The sequence below is a fragment of the Nelumbo nucifera genome, chromosome 2 (assembly GCF_055504915.1).
Source record: "Nelumbo nucifera cultivar China Antique chromosome 2, China Antique-T2T, whole genome shotgun sequence".
Taxonomy (NCBI): domain Eukaryota; kingdom Viridiplantae; phylum Streptophyta; class Magnoliopsida; order Proteales; family Nelumbonaceae; genus Nelumbo; species Nelumbo nucifera.
The window spans coordinates 58,747,001-58,753,763 of record NC_142650.1 but is presented as its reverse complement, the minus strand read 5'-3'; positions in this window follow the sequence as shown (position 1 = coordinate 58,753,763).

Genomic DNA, 6,763 nt, shown 5'->3' with positions numbered 1-6,763 from the left:
AAGGATGCCCCCAAATCCAACAGTAGACTAGCCGAAGCATTGCAATGACAGCTTCCGGAAGAGAGGCCAGTTCGGGGAACCATCCATGTGATAGTGGGAGGTTCGGTGGTAGTAGTGTGTACTTCGGCAGCAGCCCGGACGTCAGTTCGCGAGGCAGCCCGAGAAGAACAGAACCCTCCAAAGAGGCCGAAGACAGAAGAACCGATCCTCTTCACGGAAGACGATGTGCGAGGTGTCCACTACCCCCACGATGACGCGCTTGTCATAAAACTAAGGATCAGCGACTTCGAAGTCAAGCGCGTACTTGTGGATTCAGGTAGTTTGGCGGACATCTTCTTCAAAGTGGCATTTGACCAGCTACAGTTGTAGAGAAGCGAGCTAAAACCCGCAAACACACCTCTGGTGGGCTTCAGCGGAGAGGAAGTCAGGCCCCTGGGGAAGATAACAGTACCTGTGGAAGTCGGCACATGGTCTTGTGCAGTTAGACTCAACCACGATTTCCTGGTGGTCGCAACCCCCTCCCCATACAATGTCATAACAGGGCGGCCAATTACGCATATTCTGCGAGTAGTGGTCTCCACCTACTATCTGGCAATGAAGTTCCCTACAGACTTCGGTGTGGGGGTAGCAAGGAGCGACCAACTTGAGTCCCGCAAGTGTTATGTAGCCGCCCTAAAGGGAAAAACCAAGGCGGCCGACGACCTCGAGCTGGAGTGGCCTACGGAGCAGGGCGAGGAACGAGCTTCGCCCACAGAGGAAACAGTCGCAATCCCGACTTCGGCTACGGATCCGGCTCGAACGCTTCAGATCGGTGCTTCCGTCAAGGAGCCTCTACGAACCGAACTGGTGAGTTTCTTACTTCAAAATTTAGATATTTTCGCATGGTCCGCGGCCGATATGCCCGGTATTGACCCCGAGCTTATAACTCACAAACTTAACACTAACCCTGTAGTCAGACCCATTAGACAGAAGAAATGCAACTTAGCCCCAGAGCGCTGGAGGGCGGTCGATGAGGAGGTCGAAAAGCTCCTTGCAGCAGACTTCATAAGGGAAGTTCATTACCCGAGCTGGGTAGCCAACCCAGTACTGGTGAAAAAGGCAAACGACAAGTGGCACATGTGCGTCGACTACACCAACCTGAACCAAGCTTGCCCAAAAGACTGCTTCCCCCTCCCTAGAATTGACCGCCTAGTGGACGCGACCACGGGACATGAGTTGCTAAGCTTCTTGGACGCCTACTCATGCTACAACCAAATCAGGATAGACCAGTCCGATGAGGAAAAAACCAGCTTCATAACCGAGTTCGGCCTGTACTGCTACAAGGTCATGCCCTTCGGACTGAAGAATGCTTGGGCAACCTTCCAAAGACTTGTAAATAAGCTGTTTCGGCCCTTAATTGACACAAAAATAGAATGTTATGTAGACGACATGGTCGTCAAGACGCAGTTCTCACAGGAATTAATACAAGACTTAGATTTTGTCTTCCGAATTCTACGTCAATTTAGCATGAAACTGAACCCCAACAAATGTGTCTTCGGTGTCACCTCGGGTATGTTCCTAGGGTACATTGTCAACCGGCGCGGTATTGAGGCCAACCCGAACAAGATAAAGGCCATCCTAGATATGAGACCACCCCGAAAAGTAAAAGAAGTTCAGAGGCTAAACGGCCGCATAGCCGCTCTGAGCCGCTTCATGTCTAAATCGGCAGACCGCTGTCTACCTTTCTTTAAGGCAATCAAAGGCGAAGGGTTCGAATGGACCCGAGACTGCCAGTTCGCGTTCGACGAGCTAAAGAGCTACCTCGTTACTATGCCAACCTTAGCCAGGCCCGAGGAGGGTGAGGTCTTAGAACTGTATCGGCAAGCGACGAGGTGGTCAGTTCGGTACTAATAAAAGAAGTAGATCGGGTCCAGCGGCCTGTCTATTATGTTAGTAAAATTCTGCAAGGAGCAGAGGCGAGATACCCGCAGATAGAAAAGCTAGCATATGCATTGGTAATTGCAGCTCGGAAACTCCGCCCATATTTCCAGGCTCACACTGTCATGGTCTTGACCGACAAACCTCTAAGGCAAGTCTTACTCAAACCTGAGGTTTCCGGTCGGCTAACGAAGTGGGCCATTAAGCTCAGCGAGTACGACCTCCAGTATAAGCCACAGACTGCTATTAAGGCCCAAGCCTTAGCAGATTTTATCGCCAAGTGCACGTTTAGCCTCGAAGCCCCTGGGCCAGTTGAGCCCAAGATCCTCAGTTTGGGTGAGCCCGGAGCTCCCAAGCCAATAGAGTCTGAACCCCGTGAAGTAGCAGCCAGTGTGGCATCTCTCCTGGTTAGGCCAAACGCGAACTGGGATGAGGAGCCCTGGATCCTTCACGTAGATGGCTCCTCGAACTAGTAGGGCAGCGGGGCTGGAATAGTCTTACGCGGCCCAGGTGGCATGAAATTGGAATATGCACTACGCTTTGAGTTCGCGGCATCCAACAACGAGGCGGAGTATGAGGCATTAATTGCCGGGCTAAACCTAGCGTGAAAGGTAAGAGCAAAGCACATAGTTATCTGTAGTGATTCCCAGCTCGTGGTCAACCAGGTTACGGGCGAATACGAAGCACGCGAGCTCACTATGATCGCATACTTGGCAAAAGTAAAGGACGCTCTGCTCAACTTCCAATCACACTTCATCAGGCAAACCCCGAGGTCAGAGAACACTGAGGCTGACGCCCTGTCCCGGTTAGCCAGCACGAGTCACAACACCATGAGAACCGTGTACATAGAGGACTTACCTCGGCCTAGAATTCTCGGTGGGGCAGAGGAGGTCGCTCCCGTCCTTAAAGCAGAGCCGAGCTGGATCGACCCACTTGCGAGCATCTTGCTAGATGGAACTACCTGCGGACCGCAATGCAGCCAAGAGGGTGCAGCGCCAGGCAACCAAATACGTCATAATAGACGAACGGTTGTATCGACGGTCCTAAACGCTCCCCTACCTGCGTTGCTTGCGACCTGCCGAAGCCGAGCTCGTACTCCGCGGCACTCATGAAGGTCTGTGCGGCGGACACCTGGGGGGCAGAGCCCTCGCCCAAAAGGCACTTCAATAAGGATACTACTGGCCAACGATGAAGGCAGAGGCTGTCAAGCTCGTCAGAAAATGCGACAAGTGTCAGAAGCATGCCAATATCCACCATCAGCCTGCTGCCGACCACAAGTACCTCACCAGTCCATGGCCCTTTGCGCAATGGGGCATCGACCTCCTGGGGCCATTCCCACCAGCAATAGGTGGGAGAAAGTTCCTAGTGGTGGCAGTAGATAATTCACAAAGTGGATAGAAGCTGAACCTCTGGCAACAGTTACAGCCCGAAACATACAGAAGTTCTTTTGGAAGAATATAGTATGTCGCTTTAGGCTACCTCGGGTACTGATCTTCGACAAAAGAAAGCAGTTCGAGGATATCAAGTTCCAAGAATGGTGCCAAAATATGGGAATTCATCAGAACTTCACATCGACCGCACACCCGCAGGCAAACGGTCAGACAGAAGTAATGAACAGAGCCATCCTCCGCGGACTGAAAGCACGACTAGACTGAGCTAAAGGGTTGTGGACGGACGAGCTACCAAGTGTTCTATGGGCTCACCGAACTACGGAAAAAACCGCCACGGGAGAGACCCCCTTTAAGCTCACCTACGGCACTGAAGCGGTAATCCCAGCAAAAATCGAAATACCTACACTACGACTAGAAGCATATGACGATTAGACAAACGGAGACAAGTTACGTACCAACCTCGACCTACTGGATGATGTAAGAGACCTCGCGCACATCCGGACAGCGGCCTACTAGCAAAAAGTAGCTCGATACTACAATGCCAGAGTAAAGAAGGGAAGCTTCCACGTCGGCAACCTGGTTCTCCGTAAGATCATGGTACCCGAACCCGACATGGGCAAACTTGGACCAAATTGGGAAGGCCTACAGGGTAAAGAGAGCGCTTGGGGGGGCATACGAGCTCGAAACCTTAGAGGGCAAACAAGTACCCCGAGCATGGAACATCGTTAACTTAAGGCGATACTACCTATAGATCACCAAGCGAAGTGGACAAAATCGCTACCAGAGCCTAAGGGCTAGGGTGTCGAGCTAACGAAGGAACATCGGCATAGGCAAGCAAAGAAAAGTGTCAACCAAAGGTGAAGCGGAGACAACAAACTAATAGGGACATCGGCATCTTAGAGACTAAGTATTAACACCAAAACAGGTCGTGCGAGTGCAGTAACCCGGGCAAGAAACAGATCAGGCATATGGTAAGTTCGGCAAATACGGTCAGTTCGGGAGAAAGAACAACCAACACTTAACCAAAAGAAAAGTCATTCCATTTCAAAATAAGGGAGTGTACATTTCGAACAAAAAAAAAATTTACATTTCATAGGCCTGGAGCTACTTCTTCATTATCAAAAGGCACTTCAACGATACCCGAAGATTCTGCCTCGCCCTCGAAGTTTGGCACACCATCAGCAGCATTGGCCATCTCCTGAGTTATGCGCGAAGTGGATATGGCACTGATATCGAACTCGGGGTACGTATTCCGGATCATCCACCGGCTTAGTTTAAAACCCCTTCTGTACAAGTCCACCATCAGGTCATCAAAGCGCGGCGAGGCGATGTACTCATCGACGTCCTTCTTCTTGGCATCTTCTATGCCTTGAGAAAAGATCCGCGTCCTCTCCCTAATATCCTCCTGAAGGTATTCAACCTGATGTTGCAGATCCAGCCTCAGGTCCGCCATGTGCTTCACCTCTACTCCCATGGCCTCAGCATCTCTCTGAGACCTCGCCTGCCTGGTCTGTGCAACGCGAGCAGCCACCTCAATAGCTCGGGAAGTCGTCTCGGCAGCACGGAGAGCCTCTTCGGCAGCTCGCGCCTGCCTCGAGCCCCTTTCCACTTGGGCCGCCAAGGAATGAATAGAAAAGTTCACCTACCAAAAGGAAAGAACAAGTGATCAGAAGAACGACATCAAGAGGGATAAAAGCAAAAGAGCTCGACAAAAAATCTGACTTACCACCATGGCATGAGTGACAGCACGACAGACCACCTGGTTCAAAGAGAGATCGGTCCACGCCGCGACCTCCTCGGGGTAAATGGCCTCCCTACTCTTCTGAAGAGCGTGGTTCGGCGACAGCACACTCCTGAATTCCCCTTGGGCTCCCGAGCCTGAGAACCCAGCTTGCGTATAAGCAGACCCAGAGTAAGCGGGAGCCCCCGTGTAAGTAGTCTCAGCATAAGGGGCCCCTGCCACTTCTTGCATTGGAGGATCCATCTCGGGCTCCCTGGGCGGATCCTCTGACGGGTAGTCTGGTACCTCGGGCTCCGCATCCCGGGGTAGTTCGGCACAAGTTTGTTTGGCGACTCGCTTTCTTCTCTTCATGCCTTGAAACAAGTGCCCACCATGAGTCCTTTTTGAGTCCATCACACCTGCAAAAAGAGTTCGGCATCAGAAAAAACAAAAGAACAGAGCAAAACAAAAAACCTCTGAGTAAGGAACCTACCCGAACTCAGGCCGGCCGCAATGAGCTTGGCCTCCATCAGATACTGATGGCATTTTAGCCCAAGCCGCGCCCATTGCCGGAGGCCCTTCATCATCTCTTTATCAAGCATAACACCGGAGTCAGGGGCGGCCATCCCCCACCCGGTCTGAAACGGCCACCCCAATGCACTTCGCACTCCGAAGTAGTCCCGCTTCCACGTCGGGACCTTGTTGGGAAGTTCATGTAAAAGCTTAAAACCCGGGCGAGGAGACAGGTAATACGCCCGCCTACACCTGGGAAGGGGACCCACTTGCTTCTTAAGCATTAAGATGGAGGAGAAGATCTCCAAGTCTAAAGGAAAGCCTTGTTCGCAAAATAGGGAGATTGTCCCCACCAAGTTACGGATGGAGTTTGGGTGAAGCTGGCCAACAGTAACGCCGAAGTGGTTCATGACCTTGACAAGGAGAGGGTGGAAAGGCAGGCGCAACCCCACAGCGAGCTGCTTCCGGAATATCACGATCTCATCAGGACCATGCTCCCAAGGGAAACTGCCCGAAGGTATGAAGTAGGCGTACTCCCCATGCAGGTTAAACTGGGTAATAAGGAATTGAAGCCCCTCGGGCGTCATGGTCGAAGGCCCAAACTTGTCTAACATCCGACCTCGACGAGAGGTGGACGCCAAACTGCCCGAGGCGACTCGACCTACGGGCTCGAACTCTTCCTCAAGTTCTACCTCAGGTTCAATAGGACCGTCAGGGGATGCAACTCGGTTCGTAGAACCTGCATCTGACCCCCTTGAAGAACTGTTTGAGCCATCCGAGCTAGACATTGGGCGAAGAAGATGGATTCCAGGAAAGTACTCACCCGGAAAAAGGCTTGAACGAACTGCGGAAACTTGAACATGAGCTAAAATCTTGACTGCGAACTAAAAGCTTGGACGCGAGCTCAAGAAGCAAAGCGCAAAAGTGAAAAAGCGACTGGGGTCCCCCACTATAACCGAGAATCAATGGCTCAGATCAAAGCCAATCCGACGGCTCGCAGTCACGCTGACCGCATGTCTCCTGAGACCGAGATGTGACTGGCCACACGTCTCTCGAAACTGAAAGCGCACGTCTCCTCACATTAAAGGCGGCAGCGACACGTTTTCAAATTTGAAAAGACGCCTGTTGTCACGTCTCCCAGTGGCGCGCTTTTTGAAATAAAGCGCGCGCTGTCACGTCTCCCAGCGGCACGCTTTTTGATTTTTTGAAATAAGGCGCGCGT